The 17,923-nt window shown below is 43.0% G+C and overlaps 1 protein-coding gene across 1 annotated transcript in view; it reads right to left on the bottom strand.

The window, feature by feature from the left end:
- Positions 1-17,923, bottom strand: part of FRMD4A (FERM domain containing 4A) — a 313,707-nt gene that overhangs the window by 241,905 nt on the left and 53,879 nt on the right.

Genomic DNA, 17,923 nt, shown 5'->3' on the forward strand with positions numbered 1-17,923 from the left:
AAAAAAAAAAAAAGGATGATCTATCTTATTTCAACCTGTTGTCATCACAAACTTGTGACTGGGGGACTTGATTATTTGAATCTGAGTCATAGGAAGCCGCGTTTAAATGGGAGGTTTCTGTACCTTGGGAGTCCCTGAAAGTCGTTTTAATGCAAAGCCCAATTCTTTCATGATGTAGTCAAGGGAGTGCTCAGAGGCAGCACCATTTCTTTGGAAGAGCATTTCCAGTGCTGGTCTGTTTTGACTGCACCAGCTAGTGAACGGGTGATAGATAGTATTCAGACCTTTCTCTTGGGGTATTTAGTTCCCATCCTTCAAAGAGTCATTGGATTGCTCCTGCATCTACCTGATGATTTGCCACCTTGGCCAATGGAATTGTTAATTTGTCCTGAACTGAATTTGTCCCATTGGCAAATCCTTTTTGCAGATTCCCCATCTTCCTGCACAGCTACCTTCCTCCCCCCCACCAAATGCCAGAAACAGGGATAGAGGGGTCTTTTACTTCCTCCCTTTCTCTCATTCCTTACACTCAAGTTATCACCAAGCCTGTCCTCATAAATGGCTCTGGAAAGTTCCTTGAGAGCAGCCCCTTGTCTGACTTGATCCAACAGTGCCCGGTGATGGTTAGTCTTTGCTGAATGAATAACACCGGCCCTGGCCTCACTGAGTCCCCCTCACCTTTCACTGGGAGGTCTCCAGCAGCCTCCTGACTGGACTGCAGGCTTCCTCCAACACATTGTCCATACCAGCTCCACTCATTCTCCTAGAACTCAGCTCTGATCACAGGACTTCTTTGCTTCCACCTGTTCTGGGCTTCTCTGGCTCTTAGAAGTAAAGGCCACACTTCTTCAGACAGCCAGAATGTCCTGAGCACCAAGTGCTCCTGCTCCATCCAGCCTTATCTCTTGCCACTTGACCCTACCAGGGTCCATGTCACCCTCTACCCTCAGCTACATAACCCTCTTCCAAGTCCCCTCTATTCCAGGTTCTCACTCATCCCTTTGTCACCTAGCAGCCAGTGACTTCAGAAGCAACTCAGATCATGTCATAATCTCTGTGACTAAGCATGTCAGCAGCTTCTCATTGCTCCTGAAAGCATCTTCTCTATGTCCACCCCTGTTCTTCTCCGTTCCCCCCGCCCCCCGCTATGCTTTGCCAGATGGACCACATTTCTGCCCTTGAGAGATTCTTTCCAGACTTGGCTTTTTTTGCAATTCTTGTTCTTTCTGCCGGGAATACTCATGCACCTTCCTGGCCCCAGTCTTTGTATAGCCGGCTCCTTGTCATCCTTCAGGTTTTAGCTGAAACACTGCTGCCTCCTCCATAACCTTTCCTGATCAACACATGGAAATTGCCCCCCCTACAACCCCCTGCCCCACCAGGTAGCCCTTGTATCATTATCCTGTTTATTTCCTTGTTCGCACTTAATCACAATCTATATTCATAGCCCTGTGTTAAAAGCTCACACTGGGCTTGAATCTAGCTGTATAGACTTAGATAAGTTTCTTAACCTCTCTGTGCCTCAGTTTTCTCATCTAGGAAGTGGGGATAATAAGGTTGCTATGAGGATGAAATGAATCAATGTATGTAAACCATTTAGGACAGGGCCTGACTGTTTAAGCATAAGCCCCATGAGGCTGTCCTCATGGCCCGGGCTAGTCCTGGCACAGGATCTCTTTACCCTATACCTTATATGTTTGAGGCCCAGACTAAGAATGGATAAAAATGTAGGGAAGAAAAATTTTATTTGAAGAATTTAAGTACTGAGAGACAATAGGCCATGGTAAAACTTGATGAATGAGATACAATTCAAACTTAAATTATCTGGAAGTTAATGGACATATGAAGCACATATGTCCTCTCTTTCACCAGCGGTGATCCTGAGAGTGGATGGATGGCAAGCTTTGCCAGTCGGAATTCTGTAATGGTTTGTTTTCCGAAGAGCAGCTGATTCCACCACCAAGAATTCAGGCAGTTACTTGCAAAGCACAGAGAATCAAAGGATCTTTGCAAAGTGTTGGTCCATCGGCCAGCCCTAACATGCAGTCTTGATGAAAGAATATAGTGTTTCCATTTTCAGCCTGAGTTTAAGACTTTTTGAAGAGTCTAACTCGGAAAAAAGAAAAAGAAATGTGGCAGGCTGGTTTCTGGACATTTGCCTTTGTGTTTCCTTCAGCTGCTGGAGAAGATTCAGAAAGAAGGAGAAATACTTTTCCCTTTGCCCCTCTACAGGGCAAGCAGGATTTTGAGACTTGAATGTCTGGGGTTCGCCTTGCCTCTTACACAGAATTAGGGAACTTTACTTTGAAAAGAGCTGAACCCTCAAAGGGCAGAGAGGTGCTCTGAGGCTTGGAAATGGGGGACGGAAACAGGCAGCAGCACCCCCAGAAGGAAAGGAGCGAGATCTGTAATTAGAGAGACCCATTTTCTGTCTCTGTAGTGCCTCAAGAGGGCGCCAGACATCTGACCGGGCAGCTTGTGGACACTGGGTGGGGGTACTAAGTTCTAAGAGGTGTGTCTTAGGCACAGCAAAGGATCTTGGGGTTTGGCTTCTGAGGGATGGAGTCTTTGACTTTCAAATGGACCTCGAGTTCTTGGGGACTGAGCATCTCAGTGGCAACTAGGCTGGATTGATAAACAAGAGATCCCTTTCCTGTCTTAAGGTACAGTGTGAGCTGGGGGAGAGGAAAGAATAAGTAAATCCCTACCACCTTTGCGAGTGAGAATGTAGTCAGATTTCACTGGGTTTAGAGAAGTAAATTAGCGTGCTATTTTTTATGCCCAGAGTTGCAGAGCAAAAATTATCCCTGCTACATTAGTGAAAAAAGTACCAGGTTCTTAACTCTGGGATCTGAAGTCACAGCTTTCCTAAACAAGTTCTGGGTGGTAAATGGGCCATTAGTAGAAGATTCTTCAGCTCAGATCTTGGCTGGGCTACCACGATTGGTGAAGAAAGATGGCCCCCACCCCTGCCTCTGTGTAGCTGTCTCACTGAGGACGGACACCAGTGTGAGAGTGGGTCTGGGTTTGGGCTACATAATCCTTTCCAGTAGCTTCGGATAGTCCTGGACTCCCACCTGGAAGGTCCAGTGTGACTGTGAAGGAGTCTTTTAACTCTCTGATGCCCATTTCTTCACCTTTAAAATAACGGGCCTGATGATACTATCTATCTTCAGCCCTATGAAGACTATGGGATCAACACATACTAAGGATTTTCAAAACCATACAACTGATATCTAACATTAGGAATATGTACTTTGTACCAGGCACAGTGCTACAAACTTTCTAAACATTCATCAATTTCATCATCCCAAGATTCCTATGACATGGAAACTATTTTTGTTCCCCTTCTACAGATGAGGCACTTGGGGGTTTAAAGAGGTTAAGTAACTAGCGGAGGCAACTCTTAATTGGATTTGAACCCAAAGTCATCCTTTTGTGACTCAGAGCCCTCATCTTTCACACTTGACTCCCACATATATATTGGGATTCACAGTGAGCAAGGCTGCAAACTTAGTTTACATACAGTATTAATTATGGATTGAATCACAGTTGGCTTTGGATGGTACCTGGAGGTGATCGGAACTTGTACTGATACATTAGTTCCTAACTGTGGGACACACAGTTACATTCCATTTTGTATCATTCCAGAGAGTAACACTGGTGTCTTTTATTTCCATACTCCGACCAGATTTTAAGGACAGGGCTAGACCCCTCTGCGGCAAGTTGCTGTGCTTGATGGATTTTAAGTGAACCCTATTATATTTTTATACCCAATCCTTTTTTCTCCCCACTCCCAGGTCAATTCAAGGCCAATTGTGAACCACTTCAATCAAAAAGAAAGAATTCCATCTCCTCTCATGACTTGACAGCAAGTACTTAAAACCATGTTCCCTGGGGTCCATGAAGAAATCATCTAATAGCTGTGTTTTATTTTGTTATTTTTTTTAAATAGCAATATTGGTTTTTTAATGGCTATGTTTTATAATCTTGTTATGTTCTCGTTACATTAAATTATTGCTTATTATTTTTTCCTGGTTGGGATCATAGTTTTAGCTGCCTCAACTCATGGCAACAAAAACCCAGGGCAAGGCTTTCTGAAACACAGACAAGAATCAATCAAAACATCACTAGCTAATTAATGTAATTTGGAGCCCCAGGGAGCAGCTGGATTACAGTGAGTACCAGAGTATGAAACCAGTGCACATCAGAAGCATGCTCAAATACGCAGGTTAGCTCTCTCACCAAACCCTGTTTATTTACTCAGAAATAAGTATTAATAACCATAGTTAACGCTCAGTTGGCACTTACCAGGTGCCAGAACTGATTATGTGCTTTATACAGAACTCATTCAATCTTCTCACCAGCCCTGTGAGGTTGGTACTATTATTAACCCCTTATAGGAAAAGGGGAATTAAGGCACAAAGAGGCTTTTCAAAAAAATTTATTTAAGGTTATTTAAGGGAGAGAGCATGAGCAGGGGGAGGGGCAGAGGAACAAGCAGACTCCCCACTGAGTGCAGAGCCCAAAGACATTGAGCTCCATCCCAGGACTGCTAGATCATAACCTGAGCCGAAATGAGACGTTTAATCAACTGAGTCACCCAGGCGCCCCGGCACAGAGAGGTTTTATAACCCACCTCAGGTGCTATACATGATAAGTAGGCAAGAGCCAATCAGCAAACCCTGGCCACCTGACTTCAGAGTTGGTATTAGTAACACTCACTCACCTTACCTGCCAATTTCAGGGTATGTAGAGGCATTGCATTCCTTATAGTGCCTAGCACAGTGTCAGCTGGAACTCAATACATGTCATTTATTTGTCAGTCCACTGCCTCATTACAAAATGGAGTTAAGACAGAAATATTTGATTGAATGGGAAAAAAAATTCAGCAAGTATTCTGTTTTCAGTTGTAACTTCTAATAGTGTGGAGGCTTATGTGCCGGTGACATCAATCAATCAATCTGGCAGGCAGGCAATAAGAACATATTGAAATGACGAGTCAGTGTGGGTGGAAGACCCCAGGATTTATGAGAATACAGACCCCTGAGGCCCAGGGAGAAAAAGGCAAGTCAATTTCTTGGAGTTGAGATGGGGCTGGAAGCTGTCACATGCTTGTGATATGATAATTTCTTCTGCCCCCAAAACCAAATCTGACCTACCCCAAATTATTATGGCAAAGAATGGTCATAATTCACATTATAAATTTGGTGAGTTCAGTGTAGCAAATTTCTAGAGTGCTCACCTACCAAATAAATAGGAAGCTGGTTCAGCTATTTGTTGAGATGGGGATTGGATGTACACAATTAGAACTCCAAAAGAGGGACGCCTGGCTGACGCAGTCAGTTAAGCATCCAACTCTTGGTTCTGGCTCAGGTCATGATCTCAGGGTTGTGAGATCGAGCCCTGCATCAGGCTCTGAGCTCAGCACAGAGTCTGCTGGAGTTTCTCTCTCCCTCTCCCTCTACCCCTTCTGCTTGTGCTCTCTCTCAAATAAATAAATAAATCTTTAAAAAACAAAAACAAAAAAAGATACCTGGCTAGAAAATAAAAAAGTTGACAATGCCTATACATAGAGAACATTGAAACCTATGGAAATTGATGGAATCATCTAAGATTTTCCAGGAAAAGCAGAGAAAAAGGAGGTCTCTGGAGCCAGCTCTAACCCAGTCGTTCTCAGGCTAAGAAGCATCAGGAGCACCTGGAAGGCTATCAAAGGATGTTGGGTCTCACGTCCCCCCACAACCCTGGAGTTTCTGATTCATAGTCTGAGTAGGGGGTTGGGAGTGTAAGAATGTGCATTTCTAACAAGTTCCTGGGTTGTGGATTCTGCTGATCAGCTGAGTGGATACTACTCTTCCACTTTGACTTTGACTTTCCTCCAGGCTCCTTGGCCTCCCTGCTGTAGTCCCTACTTTCCAGGCTCTCTAGCCCCAGGGCCTTTGCACTTTCCTCTGCCTGGAATGCATTTTCCCAGATATCGGGAGGAATCAAGCCAGCATCTTTTTCAGATCCCCGATTAAATGTTACCTTATTAGTGAGATCTTTGCTGACCATCTTCTTTTACTCTTTTTAATAGAGAGGAATGGAAGGAAGTTCTTTTTTTCATAACTGTATCACTCAATTCTTCTAAAAAAATTTATTTGAGAGGCAGAGAGTAAGGGAGCAAGAGAGAGAGCACATACGGGGGAAGGGCAGAGGGAGGAGCAGACTTCCTGAGAAGCAGAGAGCCCAACATGGGGCTCAATCCCGGGACTCCCAGGATCATGACCTGAGCTGAAGGCAGACGCTTAACAGACTGAGTCACCCAGGTGCCCCATTCAATTCTTTAAATGCTCCAAATCATAGTGATCTATGACCATCTTCCTTAAAAATGGCAACTCCTCCCACTTGCCCTCCTGCTACTGCCCCTCTCCCTAATCTCGTCCCTGTTTTTTTTTTCTCTATTGTCCTAATCACCTGCTAACAGACTGTATACAACTTATTCACTTATGTGATTTATTACCTGCCCCTCCCAGGAGAGCAGGGATTGATGTCTGTTTTGTTTATTGCTGACTCTTCTGAGCCTAGAATAGTCCCTGGCACATATTAAACATTCAATAAATATTCATTGAAGGGATGAATAAAATGAATGAATGAACATTCTCAGATGTAGAACTGTGGTTTTAAGAATCTAATCCTGATGGGGACACCTGGGTGGCTCAGCTGGTTGACCATCTGCCTTTGGCTCAGGTCATGATCCTGGGGTCCTATGGTCAAGATCCCGGGGTCCTGGGATCAAGCCCCAGTGTTAGTATCAGGCTCCCTGCTCAGCAGGGAGTCGGCTTCTCCCTCTTCCTCTGCCCCTCCCCCACACATGCTCTCTCTTGCTCTCTCTCTCTCTCTCAAATAAATAAACGAAATCTTTTTAAAAAAAAGAATCTAGGGGCACCTGGGTGGCTCAGTTGTTAAGCGTCTGCCTTCGGCTCAGGGCGTGATCCCAGGGTCCTGGGATCGAGCCCCACATCAGGCTCCTATGCTGGGAGCCTGCTTCTTCCTCTCCCACTCCCCCTGCTTGTATTCCCTCTCTCGCTGTCTGTCTCTCTCTCTCTAAGAAATAAATAAAATCTTTAAAAAAATAAATAAAAAAGAAAAAGAAAGAATCTAATTCTGATGCACACTCTTCCTAACTGGTTGCCTCCCTATCAAAAGTGACATACGAACATGTTGCTCCATTCTGGAAACATCTGCTCTTGCACCAGGGTAAAACACCAGGGGTAAAGCTCTTGCCTGGGTATATATTCATCAGGGGGCACTGGGTGGGGCTGGGACATGACAGGGCACGTCCCTATCTTCCTTTTGCTGACCACCCTCTCCTGCCTGTGCAGTCTCTTCCCTGCTTGCCACCTCCCTGCAGGTGAGAAGCATATGCCAGTCCCCCTGTCTTGCTCATGCTGCACTTCTGCCCAGGAGGCCTCCCTCCCCTCCCTTCACCAACCACCCCTCAATCTTCACACTCACTTTCCGGGAAGCCTTCCCAGAGGCCCCCCTTCAGCGCTCCAAGAGAGCCCACGTGTATCTGTATGCATATCTGTATGCATAGCACTTTATCACCTGCATTTGCACATGTGCCTGTATTCATCACTCTACTGGCAATTCCTCACAGGTAGAAATCATGGCAATGTTTTGTTTGTTTTTGTTTTCAGAATTGGGTTTCGTTCCAAGTCCTCCAAATGTATTAATCTCTACATGGTGTGTTTGATTTTGCTTTATCACTTTCTTTTGGCCAAGCATTGTGCTAATTACCCAATAGATTTTTATAATTAAATCCATCTTGCTAATAAAAAACAGGAGAAGAGCCTGTGATGGTAGGCAACAGTGTTTGACCAGTGTTTATAAGCAATTCCATATAATTGTCTTAATAAAGGTGGCCCAAATTATGGCCAATCTGAAACTGTGAGTCGGCCCTGTCTCTCACAAATGAGCTTGGGCCTTTCGCGATGCTACATGGCAACACTGAAGCCCAGCTTTTTTGGAATACCTCTGCAATGTGTCCTAAAGATTCCTGTGCTTGTGGAGGCCTAATCAAAACACTTAATAACCCAGTGGCTGTGATTTCTTTCTTAAAATGGTTGTCCATCCATCTCTCCTGTTAGTGTCTACTTAGTGACTCTAAATTATTCTGGTGTTGGCTTGCAGAAGCCTAAGGATCTCACTTTGTTTATGTTCTTTCACCTCGAGTGTGTTCTTGAGAAGATCTCTCTAGTTCTTTTCTCCTATCCCACTGCTTTCAGTCCCCCCAAAGGCCAAAACAAAGCAAATAAACATTAAGTTCAGAACAGCTGATCCAGGAGGCCTGAGGGCAATTTTGGTCTTGAGATCGGTAGAAGAGGGGATGTACAGCAGAGAGAAAGGAAAGTATCTTTAGAATCTTCAGGAAAATGGCCCCCTGTGCCCTCTACAAAGGAAATTCCCTTGCGAATGGTCATCGCCTAAACTGGGACCAGCTACTCATCATCGTCATCACTACCCTCATCACTCTTCTTTACCGAGTGGCACCGGGCACATCACGTGTGTCCTCTACAATCCTCGCAGCAACACGGCACAGTGGGTATGACTCATTCCCATTGTGCAGAACCAGAAATTGAGGCTGAGAAACATTAAGGAACTCTCCAAAAGTCCACACCCAGAAAGAGGCAGATCTGAGTTGAAGTCTGTCTTCAAAGCCTCCAGTGTGTTCTGTCCACTGAGGACTAATTTTGAGCAAAAGCAGAAATTGGTCAATGAAGGACTCTTAGGAAGAAGTGTCTTGGGATGGTTTCTAGTGGAGTGGATGGGTGGGGGTGGGGGGCTTGAGGAAGGAAAGGGAAGCAGGAATCACCGAAGATAATATTCAGCTTTGGGACATTTGCTCATCACTGACCCTGGCCATCAAAATCATCCCCACCCAAGCAGAGTTCTGCAGACACACAGAGGTATTTTCTGGAGGGACCAAGTCCAATGGCGGGCATAACAGTCACTGCTGGCCCCCAGTTTGCTAACCCAACATAATTCTTGGTATGTACTATTACAGCAATTATTGAAGGATTCTATTTTCACCATGTCCTTGTGGTTAGCACAATCACATTTCTGATTCTGCTCCTTATCCCTGTAGGACTTTGAATGGGTCAGCTGAGTCTTGGGGCAGGGCCTTCCTTATCTGTCTACCTAGCAGGCTGGAACTGGGGTTATGATCCACTTTTCTGCCCCAAAATGCCGAGAGCGACAGTGTTGTGGTTAGGAGTACAGACCACAAAAAACTAGACTGCCTGGTTTTGAACCACAAGTCAACAACTTACTAGTTGTGTCGCCTTAGGCAAATGAGTTCTAAACTTCTCACCGGTTCCTACCCATGGGTTTGCTCTGAGGATTGCGTTGCATAATGTATGTGAAGTTTTTGGCACGGAGCATGTATTTAATAAAACATATGCTATTAATATTCTTACTTGCATTATCTGCGTCATCTCAGAGCATGAAATCTGGCAGCATTTGTGTCTGCGTAAGGCCCCTTTGCCCACTATGTTAGATGTGGATTCTTGGTTGAAGCCCTATACCTAAGTGTTGTGAGCTTTAATGAGATCCCAGGTGAGCTAAGCCCCTGTAAATAAATCATAGGAAATATCCTTGCCCTAAATAATTGTGTCCTGAACTCCCTTCCTTTCCTTTGAGTACACGGCATGCCCTCTCCTTGTACAGAGTGTTCGCCCTGGTCATCTGTGACTCGCTGAAGAGGGATTCGAGTCCCTTTAGGGAGCCCACAACTTTGTTCACCTGTTGAGGGTACCCCATTTGCTTTAAATGCATGCCCCTAGGGATGACGATCAGTCACAGCGTTTACCCCTGAAGGGTCTCTCTACCTCATCCTCAGATGGGGGTAGAGCATATCCACACCCACACGTGGACTTCTGGTTCCTTCTGCCTGCTCAGACCCTTGTAGCCCCGGGTCACTCAGCAAGTTAGTGACAGCAACGAAGTGAGGCAGAGCCTCCAAAATTGTATCCCATTTCTTAGGAATCTAAATTCAATTTCATTTTACGTAAGACAAATTCTGTACCGGGAAGTAGGAAATGAGCCTGACTTTTTTAAGTTTGTTCAATCTCTAGTTCAGGGGGAAATCCAATGGGGATTCCAGACTAGACAAAACCGGTCCCTCCTGGGACACGTACAGTGCCTGTCCAGCTGTGGTCCTCTTCATTATCCACAGTGGCGCACTGAGGGTCGTAGGCTTCTGTCAGGGCCTCTGCTGGACAGGTGAGGAGACAGGTGCTGAGGAGTTCCCAGCCAGCCTCAGGGCCCCCAGTGACTTTGGTTCATCCCGAATTAGAATAAACAGCTTCTCACACTAGGTCATGAGTGCTGTACACCGATATTTGTCACCTACTGACCCGCATCTGCACAGGGTTGTTGCTAGATCAAATATTTATACACTCATAAGTTACTTCCTACTGTACTGAGTTCCTCATAATATAAAGGTACCTAAAATTCTTTTTCTTTAAATTTTGTTGTCCTTCTTCAAAAAGTATTTTAAATAATAAAACACATAAGCATTCAGAAAAGTACAGAAAACGAAGGCCTGAATAACTACCATTAAGATGGAACGTTCAGCCTTCTTGGCTTTAGACTGCCTTTCTGTTTTTGGGTTTTTTTATTGAGATATAATTGACATAGAACATTGTGTAGGTTTGTGGTCTCCAACAGGTCGATCTGATACATTTATATTTTGCAATTTGGTTACCACTATAATACCTCTGTCATGTCTCCTAAGTATTATTTCTTTTTTTGTGATGAAAATAATTAAGATCTAGTCTCTTAGCAACTTTGAAGTTTATAATACAACATTGCTGACTGTAATCACTATGCTGTGCCTTAGAGCTCCAGAACTTATTTACTAACTGGTTGTAAGTTTGTGCCCTTACACAACATTTCTCCTCTTCTCCCACCTGTCGGACTCTGGTAACCACCAGTCTACTCTGGTTTTTACCAGTTTGTCTTCTTTAAGTTGCACATATAAGAGATATCATACAGTATTTGTCTTTCTCAGTCCGATTTATCTCACTTAGCATCATGCCCCCAAGGTCCATCCACGTGTTCCAAATGTGACTGACTTTCTTACTGGAGAGAAGGAGAGGGAGAGAGAAAGAGGGAGAGAAGTGAAAAGGGAGAAAGAGAGAGAGAACGACACCTCTCAATTTTTCTCTTTCCCTCCCCAGAGGCTGAGGTTCTCCTAAATTTGCTGTATATCATTTCCATGATTGTTTTGTCCTTTGATTGCATATGAATGCAGCCATGAACAGTATATACCGTTTTGTGTGTTTTTAAACCCTACAGAAATACAACCAAACAGATTCACCTTTTCACAAAAGATAATGTTTTTGAGAATTATCAATATTGGCACATGTAGATTTAGTCCACCCAATTGACTCCATTGTACAAATAGACCACAGATTATTTCTCTTTCTCTTCCTGCAAAGCAAGTTACTTCTAAGTTTTCACTATTACAGTTGGCCAGAAACTTTGCTCCTACTGTTTCCTCTGCCTGACACGTTCGTCTCCCAGTTACTCGCTCATTCAACAACATTCTCATGATGTTCACTTGATTTGCTCCCTCATTCCTGCAGGGTGTTACTCAACTGTCACTAGGATTGCCAGACAATATACAGGACGCCCAGTTGTATTTGAATTTCAGGTCAACAATGAGTAAGTGTGTAGTATTAGAAAGTCCCAAACATTGTATGGGGCATGCATATTCTTTTTTGTTTTTTTGTTTTTGTTTTTTGGGAGGGAGAAGAGGGGCAGAGGGAGAGAGAGAATCTTAAGCAGGCTCCATACCCAGCATGGAGCCTGATGTGGGGCTTGGTCTCACGAATCTGAGATCATGACCTGAGCGGAAATCAAGAGTTGGATGCTTAACTGACTGTGCCACCCAGGTGCCTCTGGGACATACTTATTCTTAAAGAAGATTCTCTGATTATCTGAAATTCAAGTTTAGAGGGGTGTCTTATATTTTTATTTGCTAGATCCAGCAGCCCTAATTGTCATGTTGTCAATGAGGCTCTCCCTGTCCATCCTATTAAAGTTTTTAATCCCCTCCCAACACTTCCTATTCTCTTTATTTTTCTCCACAACACATATCACCAAATTACCTGCCATATATTTTCCTTACTTAGTTTGATTATTTTGTGTCATCCTCCCCTAGAACATTAGCTCCTTGAAGGTGGAATTTTTGTTTGTTCTGCCCTCTGCTATCCCCGTAATATATACGTGGGGGACAGTATGTGCTCAATAAATATTTGCTGGATGAATGGATAAGTGAATAAAAACACACAGAGATCATAGATGTCACCTTAGCACATGTCTGAGAATTTCTGCAGGATAAACACTCAGAAATGGAATTGCTTTTTGCAGGACGTGTGTCTTCACCAGGGATTGCAAATCTGCTCTTCAAAGTGATTGAACCAATTTTCATTTCCATTAGTCATGTCTAAATGTCCCCATTTCCCCATTTTTGCTTGCTTGTTTCTCTCTCCCTCCACTTCCCTTTGAAAATACAATAATTTTAATTTTGTAATAATAGTTAAAACCAGCGTGAAAACATAAAGTACCCAGTAGTGAATTACAGCTTGTGAATTCATAATTAACAGTAATTGTGAATCCAAAAGGTGTCAGATGTCCTTAGGTGCTTACTTAAAAGATGGCTTAGTTCTTATGGACATGAAAACAATCCTAAACCATGGTATCTCTTGTGTAAGAAAACAAACAAAAATTGCACACACCCATCACTATTGCAGGGACATTGAAAAGGCTATTATACACATTTCAAGGAAAACCACTATTATTATTTTTCAACTAAAAAGGAGGAAGTCTTGGCCACTAACAAGTACTAAGCAAGGCTATGAATGTTTTTTTCCCGCACATGGTTAAGATCCTTTCTATAAAAAGGAAGTTCTACAAATGAATGCAAAGAGTTGATGGGGAACAATAAGCCTTTTTTAATCCTAAATTCGTTTCATGTTATGAAAACCACTGACCGCGATGAGGGTCAAATAAAGAACAATACTCTCAGTCATCTTCACCGAAAGCCTTAGGTAGCCAGGAATTTAAGAGACTGTCTACTGGACCAGAGACACTCTCAGTTCCCTAAGTGCAAGAAGGTGCATTTTTTAACATCTCCATAAGCAGAAGCCTCAAAATGCCCCACAGTTTGGTAGCATCCCAGGGAATCTTTAGAGATTATGCTGGCATAGTATATAAAGCAGGGTGAGAAATGTTGCTCTTTCTGTTCACATATGTGGGGGCGTCCATGTCCTCAAAATGTGAAGGTACCAAAACAAAGAAGGGAAACTCTATGGACACTGAAACCGACAGCTTTCATTTCCTTCACTCTTCTTTCACACAGTTCAGCTTTCCAAGATGAAGAGACACCATTTACATACTTCCCATTTTTGGTCTTCCTTGATTTTTCCCAATGGTAAGTAATTTTAATTCTGGAAATGAACCCTTTATATCATGGAAACGAATGCTACATTTAAAAAGAATACAAGATAAGGAATGAGACTAAAAAGAAGCCTCCTTCCATAACCAGTGTTGGTGAGGTTAGGGAGAAATTGGGACCCTTATGCATTGCTGGTGGGAATGTAAAATGGTGCCTCTGCTGTGGAGAACAATCTGATGTATCCTCAAAATGTTCGACATAGAGGACCATATAAACCACTCCTAGCTGTAGGCCCAAGAGAAATGAAAACATACATCACACAAAAACTTGTACCTGAGTGTTCATAGCACCATTAGTCCCCAGAGACAAAAGTGGAAACAACCTAAATGTTCCTCAACTGATGAATGGATAAACGAAGTGTGGTCCCTCCAAACCCTGGAATATTAGTCAGCCAGCCAAAGGAATTAAGGACTGGACAGCTACACCAAAGGAATGAAACTGGACCACTTTCTTACACCATACACAAAATAACTCAAGATGGATTAAAGATCTAATGTGAGACCTGAGACCATAAAACTCCTAGAAGAAAACACAGGCAGTCATCTCTTGGATATCAGCCTCAGTAACATATTTATAGATCTCTGTCCTCAGACAAGGGAAGCAAAAGCAAAAATAAAACACTGGGACTATACCAAAATAAAGTTCTTGCAAAATGAACGAAACTATCAACAAAACAAAAAGGTGACCTAGTGTATGGGAGAAGGTATTTGCAAATGATAGCTCTGGTAAGGAGTTAAGATCCAAAATACATAAAGAACTTACACAACTCCACATCACAAAAACAAACAACCCGAAATAAAATGGGCAGAGGATCTGAATACACACTTTTTCAAAGAGAACACACAAATGGCCAACAGGCACAGGAAACAATGCCCAACATCACTGAATTATCAGGGAAATGCAAATAAAAACCACAATGAGATATCACTTCACACCCATCAGGGTGGCTAGCATCAAAAAGACAAGAAACAACAAGTGTTGGTGAGGATATGGAAAAAAAGGAACCCTTGTCCACTGCTGTAAATTGATGCAGCCACTATGGAAAACAGGTTCCTCAAAAAACTAAAAATATAAAGACAATACTACCCAGTAATTCCATTACTGAGTCCTTACCCAAAGAAAATGAAAACATTAATTTGAAAAGATACATGCCCCCTGTGTTTATGGCAGCATTACTTACAATAGCCAAGCTATGGAAAAACTGAAGTGTCCATCCATAGATGAATGAATAAAGAAGATGTGGTGTGTGTATGCAACGGAATATTACTCATGCATTAAAAAAAAATGAGATCTTGGCATTCACAGCAACATGGATGGACCTAAAAGGTATTATGCTAAGTGAAATAAGTCAGACAGAGAAAGACAAATACCATATGTTTTCACTTATATATGCGATTTTAAAAAGAAATGAACAAATAAACAAACATATACACACAAACTAAGCAGACTCTCAAATATAGAGAAAAAACTCGCAGTTGTCAGAGGGGAAGTGAGTGTGGGGGAATGGGAAATATAGATAAAGGGATTAAGAAGCACAAACTTTCAGTTATAAAATAAGTCACGGGGGTGAAAAGTATAGCATAGAGCATAGAGTCAGTAATATTGTAATATGTTGTATGGTGACAGATGGTGACTACACTTGTTATGGTGAGCACTGAGTCCTATATAGAATTGTCGAGTCAGTATGTTATACGCTTGAAACTAATATCACATTGTATGTTAATTATACTACAATAAAAAAATATAGTGAGGACAAAAGGGCAAAAAAAAGGAATTAAGGACTGATACATGATACAACATAGATGAATCTTGAACACATCATGCTAAATGAAAGAACTCGGTTACGAAAGAAGACATATTTTATGGTTCCATTTATATGAAAAGTACAAAATAGATAAATCTACCTATAAAGAAAATAAATTAGTGGTTGCCTAGAGTTAAGGGGCTGGGGTGGTTGCAGGGCGGGGGGTAATAGTTAATGGGTACACAGTTTCTTTTTGGGAATGACAAAAATGTTCTAAAATTGGTGATGGTAATGGTTGCATTATTCTGTGAATATACTAAAAATCACTGAATTGTACACTTTAATGGGTGAATCACAAGGCATGTGAATTGTTAACATCCAGCTTTCATTACAGCCTCTGTACCTGGGCTCCGGAGAATGTCTTTGGTCTTCTTTGCCATCAGTACTGGAGGATTCTATTATCTTAAACAAAAAGTCTGGAGACAATCTTCTCAAGTACACAAACCCCATTTATTCATCTCACAAACATTTATTGAGATCCTACCAGACACTATTTTTAGTACTAAGGGTATAGTTAGTGAACAAAATTGGCCCCCCCCCAAATTCTCTGTCTCTGTATATGTGCAGCTGAATTTTGACAACGCTTAGTGGGGCCTAAAATGTCATGTGGTGGACCCAAGAGCTAGCGCCATCTTAGCATACAAAATAAACCACAGTGTTCTTGAAAAGGGTGTTCACAGGACCAAGGGATTCAGAACATAAATGAATTACTGTGTTCAGTTTCACGGGCTATGTTTTAAGATGAATGTTTGCAAATTTAACAATTTCAACAATTAGGATGAACGATGAGGATGGGGAAGACCTTGGCCAACTTCACTGGTTGAAGGGATGGTGAAGGTTGGTCCCAAAAAGAATAGCTCCAGTGGAATGAAGGTGGGAGGCAGCCCCCTGGAAAGCTGTTCCCAGGGAGGTCAGGTGTGTTGAGCGCTGGTGTCTGAAACCAGGACCACTATGTGGGGAGGGGACAGACTTTACCCTCGGGAGGACTCAGAGCTGCTAATCCAGGGGAAGTCTTCCTTGGGAGTTGGTGGGCAGGTGTCCTGTCACTGGCAGTGTCCCTGCAGAGGCTGCGCACCACCTGTGAACATGAATGGTAGGAACCTCTGCCCCTGGAGGAGTCCTGTTGGACTCCTGACATCCCTCTGGCTCTCAGAGGATGGGAGCAAACCCCACCAACCAAGAGCTTCGGCTGGGTAGTTGGCTCGGGAACTGGGGGTTCCCAGCACTAATCATTTGTATTCAGAGAACAAACACAACATTGTCAGATTTAAAGCCTGGGCTTTAAGAAGTAAACGTTATCTGGAATGGTGCAGGCTGCAAGTAAATTAGAAATGCAAATCTCTCCAAAATAGAAGCTTGCTGGCACCCTCTACGGCTGCCTAGCCTGGCTTGACCCATCCATACGTGAGCCCTGGAGTCCTTTATGAAGTTTTATCCCATCCTCCTGCTCCTGTGGACTATTTCAGGAAGCCCCTCTCCCAGCTCTGCCATCTGAGCCGCCTACTCCAATCTGCCTGGTCACCACCGTAGACTCTTCACTCTAGTTTTGCTTTCTGCCGCCTCTCTGGGGTAGTGCCTCACTTCCTGAGGCTGCCTTCATCCACCCCCTACGCCTCCCTGCTTCTTTGGCACTTGGGGTTCAGCCCTGCCTACCCGCCTCTGGATTTTGTAAATCATAGCCCAAGTCAAGGCCTTTATGCCCTGGAGGTTAGGTCCAACGGGTGTGTAGCTGGCACTCATTAGCCCCACGATAGTGTCATTTATTATCTACTATGTGCCAGACATGTAATAGTTTATAAGTTCATTTAGTCTTGATAATGACATTTCTAAAGCAGATGTTATGCCCGTTTCCTAGAAGAGGAACCTAACACTCGACGGCTAAGTTACTTGCTCACTTCCCCCATGACTACAGAACGAGAATCCTGTCCTCTACCTGCTTCCCACAGCCACATTTTTCTCTAGTTTTGAGTTAGCACCGTACTAAAACTATACCAGATTTTCAGTAACTATTTGTTGATTATTTCTGTTTTGGCCATTTGCTTGTTTTTAGGGGATGAAGAATAATATTCTTCATGAAGAAAAATATTCCACTCATTTAAAAAAAAAAACAACAGGCCATGATCTTATGACTTTTACATAAACAGTGGCTGAGCACATTTAACATGAAAGCTTTCTGCTTGACAGATTTACTTCAAGGTTTTATACTTGGATGAATTCTAAGTAGGAAAAAAATGGTCTCTGTAAGTTTATGGAAATACTGGTTCTCAAAACCTAATTTATGAATGAAATTTAAAAAGTTTTCAGGATAGAGGGGATGACTTGTACTTCCTGACACAGATTCTCATCACCAGGAAGTGGCTTTCGTTTGATGACTAACAAGTCAGGTGATGGCCCATTGACAAACGTATGCAGCACCAAACGTGGCAGGGAGAGCAGCTCCTAGCTGTGCCTCGCTCAAGATGTATAAATACGGGATGGGTGAGGGGGGTTGGGGCGGATTGTTGGGAGATTCTCCAGTTTTGCCCAATTCTTCTCTCTTGCTGTATATTAATATTCTTTACAGATTTCATTTAATAATAAACACACACTGCACTTTTGTTCCCCCTAGG

Source organism: Ailuropoda melanoleuca, chromosome 15 (assembly GCF_002007445.2).
Source record: "Ailuropoda melanoleuca isolate Jingjing chromosome 15, ASM200744v2, whole genome shotgun sequence".
In the NCBI taxonomy this organism is placed as follows: Eukaryota; Metazoa; Chordata; class Mammalia; order Carnivora; family Ursidae; genus Ailuropoda; species Ailuropoda melanoleuca.